The sequence below is a fragment of the Ascaphus truei genome, chromosome 18 (assembly GCF_040206685.1).
Source record: "Ascaphus truei isolate aAscTru1 chromosome 18, aAscTru1.hap1, whole genome shotgun sequence".
NCBI lineage: Eukaryota > Metazoa > Chordata > Amphibia > Anura > Ascaphidae > Ascaphus > Ascaphus truei.
In genome coordinates this window covers 14,505,193-14,521,546 of record NC_134500.1, presented here as the reverse complement: position 1 = coordinate 14,521,546, position 16,354 = coordinate 14,505,193, and the positions used below count along the sequence as shown (strand labels likewise).

Genomic DNA, 16,354 nt, shown 5'->3' with positions numbered 1-16,354 from the left:
TGTGGGGGGCGATCAAATGGTCAACGTAACGTCAAGATGGGGGGGGGGGGGCAGGGTTGAAGTCCGAAGGCGGCCATCTTGGTGAAGGAGAGGTATCTATTCGCCATGATGAGGAAATCTGAGGAAATCTGCGGGCGGACATCTTGGTGAAGGAGAGGCATCAATGAGCAATCATGAGGAAATCTGCGGGCGGCCATCTTGGTGAGGTGGAGGTTTCACTCACAATGCTGGGAAAATGTTGAATGAAATAATGATTTAATGAATTGTGTTGTATTTTCGAGTTTAAGACAATGCTGGTGTCTAAGAGGCAGACAGACTAACACACTTTATAATCAAATTCACACAGGTCAACCCACAGTGATATTTAGCATCAGTATTCCGCAGTATAATAGACTTAATTGGGGTTTTGTTAAGATATGTTCTCTCCCTTCCTCCTATTTTTCCGTATATAATTCGTAATCCGTTTTTACTGCTACAATTTACCAATTGTCTGATTCTGGGCGATATTGCACTGCTTATCTAGCATTTTTAATAAGTAGGCCTAAAAGCCAAGAGCACAGAGAAGTGAGAAAAGAGCGTTTAAAGGTGAGGTAAAAAGACAGAAGAAATAATGGTCATTGTTGAAGGCCAAAAGAGTAAGGGAAGATGATGGGGTTGCCAGGTGTCCAGTGTTGAATGGGACTATCCTGTATTTGGACAAAGTCCAGCCAAAAATAGAGGTAACACTGGACATGTATGTGTCAGGTATTCTCTGCACATAGTGACCTGATCAGCTTGGGGGCTGCAGGATATCCCCCAAGCAGGGAGAGGGCAGGGCTTTTGCTAGGTAATGCAGTCAATCAGGATGAGGTATCAACAAGGTTGCCACCACTCCGGGTTTAACCCAGAGACTACAGTTTTCGGCCACGTATCTCCGGGCTACAGGTTTACCCCAAAAATCTCAGCGCGGCGGCATCAGCATCTCCCCCCTGCAAATCCCATTACTATAAGGCGCCCTGTTGTCATGGCAACTTGACACCGCATGGCGCCGTGACGTCACACGTTGTCATGGTCGAAGACCGAGCCTCCGATTGAGCCACCTGTGCCGAAGCTAGGATATCCTGAAAACCAGACCTGTTGTGGGGGGAGGGGGGGGGTTGATGACTTTACTACAGTGCTGCTGCTATCCAGCGGTTAGAACTTGTAAGCTCTGGCGCACACATTCTTTTTTGGCGACACAGGACAAAATATTTTTCTACAAACAGCAGACAGGGGTAATTGACGGTTCACTGAGCAGCGAACTGCGCAACGTTTTCAATTCAATTTCGGCAAGATTTATAGTGTTTGCCTCCTGCTTCCTTTAAAAGAGCAATGTCTTAAAAGTATTTCTGTGTTACAAAAAGGGAGATAAAGGACTCTTATAACTTGTATTTGGTTCTCTTTAATACGCAGGCCCGGTAGAGGTAATAGAGTGTAGCATGTGCAATAGGCTAATCTTGCATATTTTGTTTGTCGAAAGAGTCTGCTTTAGAGAACGCTGAGATGTTATTTAAAGTAGAGCATGTAACGTTTTTGTAGTGTGTACATTCTCGACGTCACTTCTTGTACACACAGCGGCGGATTTCAAAATCCGCCGCCCCTGGGCACAGCTGTTGCGGCCGCCTCCTTATCTGCCGCCCCCCTCCTCCTGTACTGCAGCGTCACCAATCTGACGTCGCACGGCGTCATTTGTAGGATGACCAGATTTACAAAAGTAAAAAGCGGGACACATTAAAAACATTTTTATAAAACAAATGACATCATCAACTGCGCTTTATGTCTCTTTTATTTCTCTCTGCCCCTCCTCTCACACACACCCCATTCTCTCTCTCCCCCATCCCTCCATTCTCTCTCCCCCCCATTCTCTCCCTCCCCCATCCCTCCATTCGCTCTTTCCCCCACCCCATCCCTCCATTCTCTTTCCCCCATCTCTCCATCCTCTTTCCCCCATCCCTCAATTCTCTCTCCCCCTTCCCTCCATTCTCCCCATCCCTCCATTCTGTCTCTCTCCCCCATTCTCTGTCTGCCACATTTTCTGTGTCTCTCTCCCCCCATTCTGTCTCTCCCTCCCCCCCATTCTCTGTCTCTCCCTCCCCCCATTCTGTCTCTCACTCCCCCCCCCATTCTCTGTCTCTCCCCCCATTCTGTCTCTCACTCCCCCCCATTCTCTGTCCCTCTCCCCCCCATTCCGTGTCTCTGTCTCTCCCCATTCTCTGTGTCTCTCTCTACCCACCATTCTCTGTGTCTCTCTCCATGCTGTGTGTGTATCTCTCTCTCTCTCCATGCTGTGTGTGTGTCGCTCTCTCCCCATGCGGTGTCTCTCTCTCCCCATGCTGTGTCTCTCTCTCCATGCTGTGTGTCTCTCTCTCTCTCTCCATGCTGTGTCTCTCTCCATGCTTTGTCTCTCTCCATGCTGTCTCTCTCTCTCCATGCTGTCTCTCTCCATGTTGTGTCTCTCTCTCCATGCTGTCTCTCTCTCCATGCTGTGTCTCTCTCTCTCCATGCTGTGTGTGTATCTCTCTCTCTCTCCATGCTGTGTGTGTGTCACTCTCTCCCCATGCGGTGTCTCTCTCTCTCTCCCCATGCTGTGTCTCTCTCTCTCTCTCTCCATGCTGTGTCTCTCTCCATGCTGTGTCTCTCTCCATGCTGTCTCTCTCTCTCCATGCTGTGTCTCTCTCTCCATGCTGTGTCTCTCTCTCCATGCTGTGTCTCTCTCTCCATGCCGTGTCTCTCTCTCCATGCTGTGTCTCTCTCTCCATGCTGTGTCTCTCTCTCCATGCTGTGTCTTTCTCTCCCCATGCTGTCTCTCTCTCTTCCCATGCTGTGTCTCTCTCTTCCCATGCTGTGTCTCTCTCTTCCCATGCTGTCTCTCTTCCCATGCTGTCACTCTCTCTTCCCATGCTGTCTCTTTCTCTTCCCATGCTGTCTCTCTCTTCCCATGCTGTCTCTCTCTCCATGCTTTGTCTCTCTCCATGCTTTGTCTCTCTCTCATGGTGGAGCATGGGGAGGGGGCTCAAGCCATCTTGAGCCCTGGCAGCAGATACTGACTCACTTCCGGGTCTCACCACTCTCCTCTTGCTCTCCTCCCTGCTAACATTCTCTGCCCTCTGCTGCCCCCCACCCCGCGCTCTCCTCCCGCTCTCCTCCCTGCCAGCATTCTCTGCCCTCTGCTGCCCCCCGCGCTCTCCTCCCTGCTAGCATTCTCTGTCCTCTGCTGCCCCCCCGCGCTCTCCTCCTGCTCTCTTCCCTGCCAGCATTCTCTGCCCTCTGCTGCCCCCGCCCTCTCCTGCTCTCTTCCCTGCCCTCTGCTGCCCCCCCTGCTCTCCTCCCTGCCAGCATTCTCTATCCTCTGCTGGCCCCCCCCCCCGCGCTCTCCTCCTGCTCTCCTCCCTGCATTCTCTGCTCTCTGCTACCCCCCTCCCTACTCTCCTCCCTGCATTCTCTGCCCTCTGCTGCCATCCCCTCCCCTCTCTGATGGTCAAAAACCGTTACAGTCAGAAAAAAACAGGACATTTTAAAGAATGTCGGGCAGCTGGGACAGACCTTAAAAAACCGGGACTGTCCCGGTTAAACCGGGACATCTGGTCATCCTAGTCATTTGACGCTGCGGTTCAGAAGGAGGAGGAGGGCGGCAGGTAAGGAGCTGGCCGCAACCGATAAAATTACTTCCCATTAGGTCCGAGAGGCCGGCAAAAGTATATGGGAGCGGACATTTTTTACGCCCCCAAATTTTGCCGCCCTAGGCCCGGGCCTAATGGGAAATCCGCTAATGTGTACAAGTGTGTAGCCATGCCCAGCACAACGGCACAGTGAGTTGCTGTGGTAAATCGGTACCAGTGCATACTGTGCAAGTACTTAAGGCAGAAATACTGCCAAAATAAAAAGAAATTCCACAGGCATTTAAAAATAGCACATATCAGCTCCAGAGACTTACCGGTATAGTAACCAGTGTTTCCTCGGTGCATTTCTTTGGCCGCCCAATAAGAAGCCACAAACCCACGATTTGGTGGCCACTTTGTATTTCCTGGATGGAGCAGAAACACCTTTAAATACACCGCCGGTAAGTGTAAGCGGTTCAGCTATGGAGAATCCCTCTCCCGGCTTCCTATCAAATCCTGTATTACACACACCATTCTCCTCCTTACTTTTAAGGCTATACACTCTTCTGACACTCTTTATATCTCAGCCCTAATATCTCGCTATGCACCTGCCCGACTCTTGTGTTCTGCTCAAGGATTTTCTTCTCTCTACCGCGTTTGTATCTAAAGCCCTCTCCCGCCTTAAAACTTTCTCACTGCCTGCCCCACACCTCTGGAATGCCCTTCCCCTCAATATCAGACTGACACCCTCTCTTTCCACCTCTAAGACCCTTCTTAAAACCCACCTCCTTAAGGCTGCATTTATAGTACTAGCTACAGCGACGGTTTGAAGCCGCAAAGCAACTCAATGTTGTCAGTAGCGAGCGGCCATAGTAGGCGTGATGGCGACGTGTGACGTCACAGCGACCAAAATCGCTGTAGTCACAAGTATTTGAGATTTACAGAGACAGCCGCACCACGTGACTGAAGAAGAAAAGATGTCCTCCGGCGCGTTGTCTCAAGTATAGTTGTGAAGTATAAATTGGATAAATGCAAAAGAAGATAGCAGTGTTTCAATAAAGGTTATTTAACCCAATAAATACTTGTAATTAAATTCATACACTTACAAGTTGATGTAATTCTTGTTCTATAAATTCACTCCCCTTTGGAATTGCAGAGTTTAATCAGGATAGGCTAGAACGCCAATTGATCCAGAATATACAATACAGATAAGAGAGGAAAAAAAAGATCATGGCATAATACATTTATTACAAAAGACTTGGTCAGAGCAATATTGCATTTACAGCAATCACTTGGTAAAAACAGCGTTTTTGGATAGCTTCCCAGCGGGTGGTAGTGGATCCTCTGCTTGTAGTAGTTGTCCGGCTCATAATCCAGGCTCCAAAGAATCCAAACCCCCCTTTACTGCTGTATGCATGCTACGTCCGCCTCTCCTCCCCTCCAAGTACCGTGCGCACGATCAGGAAGTGCCGGAGGAGGAGATCTTTCAGAGCGAAAATATACGCTTATTTATATTTTTATATATTTCATACGGGAGAACCACAGGTCGATCAGCTGGCCAATTCGGCAAGGGGAATCCACGCGTCACAGGAGCCACGGTGGCTTGTAAGGTCCAATCCAACGCGTTTCGCAACTGCTTCACTGATGACTTAAGGTCAATCGAGTGGGGTGAAACAAGCACAAATTAATTATTAACCGCGAAATAAGTGAAGGGAAAAATGCGAAATTAAATCATATTTGGAAGTGAAGGCAGTGTAGCTCCCAGAAAGACAATGTTTCCACTTGTCTTAAGAAATAAGAAGGAAACAAAAACTAGGACGCAAACACAATCACTAATCAATGGTTAAAAAAATGTCCAAAAATAGTGAATTAAATGTGATATATAAATAAATAAATCACTTACACTTCAGATTTGCAGAAAATTCAAGGATTCTTGATGATGGCCTCTTCAATAAATTCACCATCTGATAAGGGTTTTCCATGTTTTGCAACGGAGTATGCAAGATTAAAACTAGCATCTGTTAAATGATACGCTTTATCAAATGTTTTTTTTTTAGACTGATTGTCAAGTTGTCTTACTGCTTTTGTAAAAACTTCAACCTGTTCTGCATCTCGAAGGGACAACACATTTTCATGATTTATTTCAACATGTTTTTAACACTTAATGTTCTGCACACTACACTTCAATCCTTCGTCCCCTCAGCAACCCTTCTCTCCTCCAATCCATACCCGCTCAATGTTGCCGCACCCCACTTCAGGAAGGAGGCGAGATATGCACTGGCGCTCAGGAGAGCACATGGCGTCCGCTAATAATGCACCGTGCCCAGCGGGCAACGCAAATCTCCAAGTGCCGGCATGAGGAGGGAGGATGTGGGCAACATCCAACATGCAGGCTGAAACACTCCCGCATGCCAGTTGTGGCAGATGTACCATTGATTCACCGTCAGTGGTCTATAATGTTCTCTCCAATATACAAGCTTTTTTGTATTGTTATTTATGGGGCCTGTAATGCAACACAAAGGGTTTAGCATGACGTTTGTACAATGAACAGTATGTTTATTTCCCATGTGCCTGTAAGTTGAAAAACTAGAGATTTTGGAAACTATATTGGATTTGTATTAAAACTGCGAATGTCCGTTCTTGTTGATTTCATTTTATTTCCATTTAAGAAGTGAGTTAAGCCAACTAGATTGAACTGTGCAATATTTCTGTGGTGAATCCCCTTATTGCAGGTTACAAATTGATATTGTTCTTTCACGGAACAAGTTATGGTGGAAGAAAAAAAAATCTTATTGTCATATCAATAATGAACTAGTTCCTCTGCGTGAGGCTTTTTCTCTCAGAAGCCCTAGAGCTGAATTAATTTCTTTCACGCACAATTTATGGAAATGAAAAGGAAATCTGCACAATGCACATACTGGAGCAAAATTAATTTGGATTTTGCTGAAAGACGTGTGTTTTTCCAGCTTCTGTTTCATTGTTTTCTTTTATAAAAAAGAATGTGCATGACATAGTTTTTAATTATAAAAAGCATTGAATACAAATTAGATTCATTCTTATTAATGCCACACAACGGAAAAGGCTTGCTGATGTACTGTACGTATAAAGCTCAAGAAAATCCCGTTAAATCTAAACAAATGTCAAATTATTTACAGGTAAGAACTGCAACTCCCATCAATGCATCCTTATCTGTATAGCATCAGTATACACAGCGCTTTACAGAATGGGAATAAGTGATACCGAGATAAAAGTAAACATTAGGAAAATAAGTCCCTTCCCCGAAGAGCTTACAGTCTAAGTGGTAAGTAAGGAGAACTTACAGAGACCGTGAATATAAATAAGAGTGTATTATGTGTGCAGTGTGTGCTGTTTAAAATTCAGGGAGGGGTAAAGTGTATGGTGCAAGATGCAGTGGAAATATTTTCCCAAAAAACAAAGAGAGGGATAGGGAGTGATCAACTAAGGGCCATACTAATTTAATGAAAATTCGATAATTATCAGATGGGTGCAAAACTGTGAACTGAAGTGAATCAGGAAAATGGCGAGCACACAAGACAGTGTACTCAAAATAGAATTCACTTAGATGCACACCACATACATATAAAATATAACCTTTATTGACATTACATAAAACATATATTACCGACTAGCTGAGAGACCCGGCGTTGCCCGGGATGTAAATGCGTAATAGGTAGTATTATTTATAAATCGTGGAACAATAGGTGACTGTTTGTTGTAAAGGTTGGATAATAATATTGAAAAGAAAGATGGAAGAAAATGTAATACGATGTTGTATAAAAATGGTTTATTGTAACCACACCACAGTACAATGTATATTTTGGTGCCATAAGTGATGTAAAAATCTGAGTCGTGTGTCCTGCTAGGGTGTGAGGCGGCAGGTGGCGCGTGGGTTGTGAGTGCTGTCTGCGAGTGGGGGTCCTGCTAGGGTGTGAGGCGGCGGGTGGCGCGTGGGTTGTGAGTGCTGTGTGCGAGTGGGGGTCCTGCTAGGGTGTGAGGCGGCGGGTGGTGCGTGGGTTGTGAGTGCTGTCTGTGAGTGGGGGTCCTGCTAGGGTGTGAGGCGGCGGGTGGCGCGTGGGTTGTGAGTGCTGTCTGTGAGTGGGGGTCCTGCAAGGGTGTGAGGCGGCAGCTGGCGCGTGGGTTGTGAGTGCTGTCTGTGAGTGGGGGGTCCTGCTAGGGTGTGAGGCGGTGGGTCAGTGATGTCGGTGCGTAGGGGCGGGAGGCAGCAGGTGTGTGTGGCGGCAGGTGTCTGTTGAGTGCGTGCAGCGGCTGTGAGGCGGTGGGTGAAAGGCAGAGGCGGCCGGAGTAAGGGCGGGTGAAAGGCAGAGGCGGGGTGGGGAGGCGGTAAGGCGGGCATGAAGGCGAAGGGCGGCGGGAAGGGGAGGAGGGGGTGGAGGAGGGGGGCAAGGGGTGGAGGAGGGGGGCAAGGGGTGGAGGAGGGGGGCAAGGGGTGGAGGAGGGGGGAAGGGTTAGAGGATGGGGGGGAAGGGTTAGAGGAGGGGGGGGAAGGGTTAGAGGAGGGGGGGGAAGGGTTAGAGGAGGGGGGGGAAGGGTTAGAGGAGGGGGGGGAAGGGTTAGAGGAGGGGGGGGAAGGGTTAGAGGAGGGGGGGGAAGGGTTAGAGGAGGGGGGGGAAGGGTTAGAGGAGGGGGGGAAGGGTTAGAGGAGGGGGGGGAAGGGTTAGAGGAGGGGGGGAAGGGTTAGAGGAGGGGGGGGAAGGGTTAGAGGAGGGGGGGGAAGGGTTAGAGGAGGGGGGGAAGGGTTAGAGGAGGGGGGGGAAGGGTTAGAGGAGGGGGGGAAGGGTTAGAGGAGGGGGGGGAAGGGTTAGAGGAGGGGGGGGAAGGGTTAGAGGAGGGGGGGGAAGGGTTAGAGGAGGGGGGGGAAGGGTTAGAGGAGGGGGTGGAAGTGTGGGAGGGGGTGGGAGGGGAAAGGGGAAAAAGAGGTGGAGGGGGGGGGAAGAGGAGCGGAGGGGGGGGTGGAAAGGGGAGCGGAGGGGGGGTGAAGGGGAGCGGAGGGGGGGGAAGGGGAGCGGGGGGGGAAGGGGAGCGGGGGGGGGAAGGAGAGCGGGGGGGGAGGGGAGAAGTGGTGGGAAGGGGGAGGTGGTGGAAAGGGGGAGAAGGGGGGAGGTGGTGGGAAGGGGGAGAAGGGGGGAGGTGGTGGGGGAAGGGGGGAGGTGGTGGGAAGGAGGAGGAGGGGGAAGGTGGTGGAAAGGGAGAGAAGGGGGGATGTGGTGGGAAGGGGGAGGAGGGGGAAGGTGGTGGGAAGGGGAAGGTGGTGGGAAGGGTGGAGGTGGTGGGAAGGGGGGAAGGTGGTGGAAAGGGGGGGGAGGTGGTGGGAAGGGGGGGGAGGTGGGAAGGGGGAGGCGGAGGGAAGGCGGGGGGTGGGAGGCGGTGGGAAGGCGGGGGTGGGAGGAGGTGGGAAGGCGGGGGGTGGGAGGCGGTGGGATGGCGGGCGGTGGGAAGGGGGGTGGGAGGCGGTGGGAAAGGGGGTGGGAGGCGGTGGGAAGGGGGGGGAGGTGGTGGGAAGGGGGGGGGAGGCGGTGGGAAGGGGGGGGAGGCGGTGGGAAGGGGGGGTGGGAGGCGGTGGGAAGGAGGGGTGGGAGGCGGTGGGAAGGGGGGGGAGGCGGTGGGAAGGGGGGGGAGGCGGTGGGAAGGGGTGGGGGGAGGCGGTGGAAGGGGTGGGGGGAGGCGGTGGGAAGGGGTGGGGGGAGGCGGTGGGAAGGGGGGCTGGGTGGCGGTGGGAAGGGGGGGGAGGCGGTGGGAAGGGGGGGAAGGGGGGAGGCGGTGGGAAGGGGGGGGGCGGTGGGAAGGGGGGGGAGGCGGTGGGAAGGTGGAGGGGAGGCGGTGGGAAGGGGGGGGAGGGGGGGAGGCGGTGGGAAGGGGGGGAGGCGGTGGGAAGGGGTGGGAAGGGGGGGAGGCGGTGGGAAGGGGTGGGAAGGGGGGGAGGCGGTGGGAAGGGGTGGGAAGGGGGGGAGGCGGTGGGAAGGGGGGGAGGCGGTGGGAAGGGGTGGGAAGGGGGGGAGGCGGTGGGAAGGGGTGGGAAGGGGGGGAGGCGGTGGGAAGGGGTGGGAAGGGGGGGAGGCGGTGGGAAGGGGTGGGAAGGGGGGAAGGGGGGGAGGCGGTGGGAAGGGGTGGGAAGGGGGGGAGGCGGTGGGAAGGGGTGGGAAGGGGGGGAGGCGGTGGGAAGGGGTGGGAAGGGGGGGAGGCGGTGGGAAGGGGAGGTGGAGGGGAGGTGAAGGTGGGGGGGTGGAGGGGGGGTGGGGGGGTGGAGGGGGGGGTGGAGGGGGGGTGGGGGGGTGGAGGGGGGGGGGTGGAGGGGGGGGGGGTGAAGGGGGGGTGGAGGGGAGGTGAAGGGGGGGGAGTGGAAGGGAGGTGAAGGGGGGGGTGGAAGGGAGGTGAAGGGGGGGGTAGAAGGGAGGTGAAGGGGGGGGTGGAAGGGAGGTGAAGGGGGGGGTGGAGGGGAGGTGAAGGGGGGGGGTGGAGGGGAGGTGAAGGGGGGGTGGAGGGGGGGAGGTAAATGGGGAGGTGAAGGGGGGTGGAAGGGAGAAGTGGAGTGAGGGGAGGTGAAAGGGGGTGAGGGGAGGTGATGGGGGGTGAGGTGTGGGTGAGGGGAGGTGAAGGCCGCTCACTCACCCGTCCGGCAGGTCCCACGTGGATCTGAGGCGGGAGGCAGCGTGTTGTGGCCGCTCTCCCGCTGTGTCCCGGGCGCTCGCTCGCTCCCCCGCTGACTGTAGCGGCGCCGGGGGGGCGGGGGTATCGGGGAGACACTGACACTGGAGGGGAGGGGGGTGGAGGGGAGGTGAAGGCCGCTCACTCACCCATCCGGCAGGTCCCACGTGGATCTGAGGCGGGAGGCAGCGTGTTGTGGCCGCTCCCCCGCTGTGTCCCGGGCGCCACCATCTTGGGCACTCGGCGCCGTGAGGCAGCCTGCCTGGCCACTGGCTGTTCCCCCGCCGGGGAGGGGGGGCATGTATATGTGTGGGGGGGGGAGATATAGAGGGGGGTCTCGCACGGCCGCTGACACTGGGTGGGGGGGGGGGGGGGCGCTGAAGGGCTAATAATAGTGTGTGTGTGTGTCCCGCTGACTGTAGCGGCGCCGGGGGAGGGGGGGGGGTCGGTGTGAAAGCGCGGGAGACACGGGGAGAGGAGGAGGTGCGCGCGGGTGCTGCTAACACTGTGAGCCCCGTGTGTGTGTGTGTGTGTGTGTGTGTGTCTGTGTGTGTGTGTGTCTGTCTGTGTGTGCGTCCCTGTGTGTGTGTGTGTGTGTCCCTGTGTGTGTGTGTCCCTGTGTGTGTGTGTGTGTGTGTCCCTGTGTGTGTGTGTGTCCCTGTGTGTCCTTTGGCCCGTCACTCCGCCTCAGGCCAATGAGAGGTGTGCGGGGGCGGGCCAAGGGACCAATGAGATTTCCCCTAGGGACACCGGACATCCAGGCAGGCAGGCAGGCATGCATGCATGCATGCAGGCAGGCAGGCAAACATACAGTGCTTTCACTAATATAGTATAAGAAGATAATGTAGGTGTAACCAAAATTAAAATAAATTTGACGACTGTCTGTCATCTGATCTAGATATTTAACCACTTAATAGCACGTTAAACTAATAATCTAGGAGATACAAGGCAGATACAGCAGTGGTATGGGTGAACCACCTAGGACCAAAACCTAGTTTGCACCAAAAATACCATATAATGATAGTACCAGGTAAGTGCATATAGTTACAATCATAGGTAGAGAGCTCCCTTAGTAAACAGATAAGGGTATGGAAAATCCTAATATCAAAACACTGCTCCTAATATGATGGTGATACTAGGTCAGATACACATAGTTATTATCATAGGTATAGTATGATCCAGATAAAAACTAGAGGTGTATACAGCAGGAACAGGTGAACTCCCTTAACGATCAGGTTCAAGTATGGAAGAGCCTAATATCATGACCCAACACTGCACCTGAATAACACAGATATCACCGCAGGTGTAATGAGCCTTAGGCACCACATATATAAACACAGGCACAGCAGGTTAGTGCCAGTAGATGAAAACCATAATCAAACTATGAAAATGTAACTATTGGTCAGCTGCAAATTCGTCAAGTTTAAAATAAAAGACTTCCAAGTAGGAGTCTTACAACATCACTACGTGCCTAGTTTTTGTCTGGATCATACTATACCTATGATAATAACCAGTGGTCGACAAATCACCAAAAAATCTACTCGCCACACAAAAAAATCTACTCGCCACCTAGTACCAAACGTGTGCTGCTTGGGCCAATAGGAGCTCGCCACGATGTTAAATCCACTCGCCCGGGGCGAGCAAATGTATAGGTTTGTCGAACACTGATAATAACTATGTGTATCTGACCTAGTATCACCATCATATTAGGAGCAGTGTTTTGATATTAGGATTTTCCATACCCTTATCTGTTTACTAAGGGAGCTCTCTACCTATGATTGTAACTATATGCACTTACCTGGTACTATCATTATATGGTATTTTTGGTGCAAACTAGGTTTTGGTCCTAGGTGGTTCACCCATACCACTGCTGTATCTGCCTTGTATCTCCTAGATTATTAGTTTAACGCGCTATTAAGTGGTTAAATATCTAGATCAGATGACAGACAGTCGTCAAATTTATTTTAATTTTGGTTACACCTACATTATCGGTAATATATGTTTTATGTAATGTCAATAAAGGTTATATTTTATATGTATGTGGTGTGCATCTAAGTGAATTCTATTTTGAGTACACTGTCTTGTGTGCTCGCCATTTTCCTGAAATATTTTCCCACCTCCTAATTACAAATAAATAAGAATGTGGTGGAATAAAATAAAAAAAATCAGGGGGAAAAGTTCTTTAGAGTGTTTTTTAATTTTTTTTTATACAATTACGATTTGCAGCCATTTTCTAAAGATTGTGCTTAGCTGCATTGTTTATTAGGAATATAAACTAAATGGAGTCAATTTTAATGAAAATCACTGCTGTGTATTAGTTGGGCTTTTTTTATTTCAAACATTTTTATTGTTTTCTGACAGGGGTACATTCACATCACATGGTTGTTTATAGACATTAAACTTAATTAACATATACATTTAAAAGTGAACAACCCGAAGCATCTCAAAGTTGATTGATCAAGAAGAGTCGATCTGCTCCTAGTATTTTGTAACCTCCTATGCATTTAGATTCTATTATGTAGATCCCCGTCCGGGAGAATTAACAGTTATAGGAGGATCTTAGATCAAACCCCTTATATTAGTACTGTAAAGGATAGACAGAGAGAAAGAGGGGGAAAAGAGAGAAAAACAGAAGAAGAGGGGAGAGACGGGATAGGAACGGGGAAACCATATCTCATTTTTAATCTCTTTAATTATAAGGCCACTGTGCCCAAACTTTCTCATATTGTACTATATTCTGTTTCAGGAGCGCCGATAGGTATTCCATAAGCTTGACTTCGCTTACCTTGCGAAGGACCATTTGCTTCGAAGGGGGTTTAATCTTTTTCCAATTAGCTGCTATTGAGCAGCGAGCCGCAGTCAGGATGAACGAAGCCAATTTTTTAAGAGGGACAGAGATATCTTCGATGGGTTTCGCGAGTAGGCATATCAGCGGGTCCATCCGTATCTCAACTCCTACCGTCTCCTCAACCAATGAGCATATCATATTCCAGAAAGTCTGGATCTTTGGGCATGTCCACCATATATGCACCATATCTCCTCTCTGGCCGCACCCCCTCCAACAGAGGTCAGACAGGCCAGGGAAGATCCGGCTCAGCCTACTCGGGATTAAGTACCATTGATATAGAATTTTATATATATTTTCCTTAGTAGTAGTGCAAATAGAAGTTTTGGCTGCTGCTTCCCAAATATCCTCCCATTCATCTCTGTCTATATCAAGATTGAGGTCTTCAGCCCATTTCATCATATAATTGTGGTTGACGGGACTCCTGGACCATGCTAGCCCCGCGTAAATCTCTGAGATCAGACCCTTCCGGTATGTGCCTACCATACACATCTTTTCAAAAGACGTTGGACCTTCAAATTTGGATGTTTGGGAAATTGTTAGGAGAAAGTGTCTGATCTGAAGATAACCATAAAGTGGGAGTTTCAAGGGGAGGCATTTCTCCTGTAAATCAAGTAACGGAATAATAGTCCCTTTGTCTATTAGATCTCTTGCTGATTTCATATTAGCCAAACTAAATGCTTTAAGGTTCCCTGGGACACAACCCGGAGGGAATTCTGGGTTTTAAAAAGCACCTGTTGGAAATGTCTCATTGTGCCAAGAAGCCACAGGTACAATTTGCTTACTGCCTCGCAAACAGCTGGCACTGGGTTTTCTCCACCTTTAAAAACCATGCTATTACCAATGACCCGCACCTTAACCCTTTCACTGCCAGAGGGGCCCCACAACGCATCGCTATGGCAGAGAAAGGGTTACAATTAGGGTTGCCAGGTGGCTTCTCCAAAAATACCGGACACAATGGTGAAAGGTGGGACTCTCTCGTCACACACACCCCTCTCACCTCTCTCTGCTCCGTGGTGTTTCCTCCTCTTCCAAAGCTCTTGACCCCTCCTCCTGATGGCTGCATTACCCAGCAGCAGCCAATCAGGATGGAGGAATCTTCCCAGTCCCCTAGTACCAGCCCTGCTCTTTTTCCCCGCTCAGGGAAATCCCGCGGCCCCCCAAGCCAGTCAAGTCACTATGTCCAGAGGCGCAATACCAGACACATACATGTCCAGCATTACCTCCAATTTTTTTTACTGGACAGAGTGTCCAAATACAGGACAGTCCGGTTCTATACTGGACACCTGGCAACCGTAGTAACAATATATTCGTGCAGGGGTAACATATACCAATACATATATTAAGACATGAGATGGTTGAGGGGCACAGGCATTAAGAAAAAAGCTATTTGTGCCAAGACGCGGAGCAAAAGTTTTCATTTACATCAATTTACACCTGCTCAATATGTTGCAAGCTGGTTATTTTAGATTCTTACAGCTGACACGGGGGTTAATGCCGCCTCCGTTCAGGCGGGAGTTAATTGATGCATTTCTGCTCTGTTTATTGAAACAAACTTTGATACATCTCATTATACTATTCGTACCCTAACTTGTAAAAAAAAAACACAAACCCAAACCTCAAATCGCCAACCTGATGCAAAACATACTGATGTACAAGTGAAGCATAGTAAAAATGGTGCAGTTTGCATTATTTTCGGAGCAATGTTTTGCGACACACGATACATACAGATGTAGTCAGACATACTATCCCTGAAGCCGCCCCGGAAGAAAAGCGTTGATCGCCAGAATGATAATTCCATAATAAGAAACATATGTGTATAACCACAGGCCTCTCTGCTATGTTACTATATCACATTTAAGCACCCATAAATGATTTAAACTGTGGTAGGCACGTTTGCTCAATGCCCCATTGATTATTCTAACACTATAATTAACATAGATAAGCAACATAAAACAATATTTGTATGATTTCCTTTCCTGTGGAGGATTCAAAAGCTGATTAGTTCAGAAATTTGTTTAGAAGTTAAATGGGTACGATTATGTTTATAATGACAGCTTTCAATGCATATCACTAAAATAATGATGACATCAAATAGTTCCCTGTAGGTAATCTAGACATCTGTACTTTCATTAATAATAAGTCATGCTCATTTAAAAGTGATATATTGTAAAATAATGCCATTTGTAACTATTCGGATTGATATAACCTTTAATGAATTTGATGTCATACAGCATTTTTCACCCTGGGAAAGCCTTGTTTTGATTGATCTTTTTCGGATATTATAAAACAATTTATTTAAGGTGTAATAATGCGGAATGCAATGAATGGGTTTGTTCTGATGTAAAATATAGCAAGGAATATAGTTCAAGCTAGAGTTTTAATTTAATGAGTTATGAGCCACATACAGTCAACTACTTATAGGTGTTAACAAGCCTCACTTAAACTCAGTAGGTGATGCTGTTTAAAAGCTGTGAGCAGTTAACAGGTTCTATGTTGGTTTGAAAAGCTCCCTTTTAATTACTGATTGTTAAAGTTGCAGCATAATGGTATCACATGGGTTTGCACCTGGGGGTAGTTCGGGGTGGACTGAATTTGAATGTCGTATTTTATAACTGGAAACACTAGAGGGAGTACTGTACAACACATTTTGAATAGTAGATATTTACCCTGGAGGAAAACAGTGGATTTCAGCACCGCTAACAGCTCCATACCGAGGTGGAGACAAATTCCAATCCATTCCAGGCCCATGAAGTTCCGGTAACTCAGCGATCATAACGTGACGTTACCGAAATCAGTTCTCCGAGGTTACCACGTATCCACAAATCCAGAAATTATTTGCAAAAACAACAGCCGAAATACATCTTATTAGCATAGGCGTAACTTCACACTGTTGTAGTGCAACATTGCGTTATCTGCCAATAACGTCATGTTTCGTATATCTTAGCCACCCATGCCCTAACATTTAGCTGGAGAGGAGATACCTGGGACACAGGCTCATTTTAATATGCTAAGTATATGCAAATGATTTAAATTAGCATATTTCCCAGGTATCTCATGCATTTTCACAGGTATCTCTCCACATATTGTATACAATAGTGTATAGGGAGGTATATAATTCATGGGTACTCTACTCCCTCTCACTGCCTCTCCCTCTTTTGGGGTGTGGATGGGATTAACACCACCTGTAGGAATGACGTAACTAAGA

At 49.2% G+C, this 16,354-nt stretch overlaps 1 protein-coding gene across 1 annotated transcript in view; it reads left to right on the top strand.

Annotated features, from left to right (window-relative positions):
* The first annotated feature begins 91 nt into the window (after positions 1–91).
* The window catches only part of SLC12A1 (solute carrier family 12 member 1), a 90,920-nt gene continuing 74,657 nt past the window's right edge, over positions 92–16,354 (top strand). The window contains exons 1-2 of the mRNA XM_075575652.1: positions 92–201; positions 6,773–6,918. The gene's annotated coding sequence lies outside the window, so the exon portion shown is untranslated. The remainder of the gene's footprint in view (positions 202–6,772; positions 6,919–16,354) is intronic.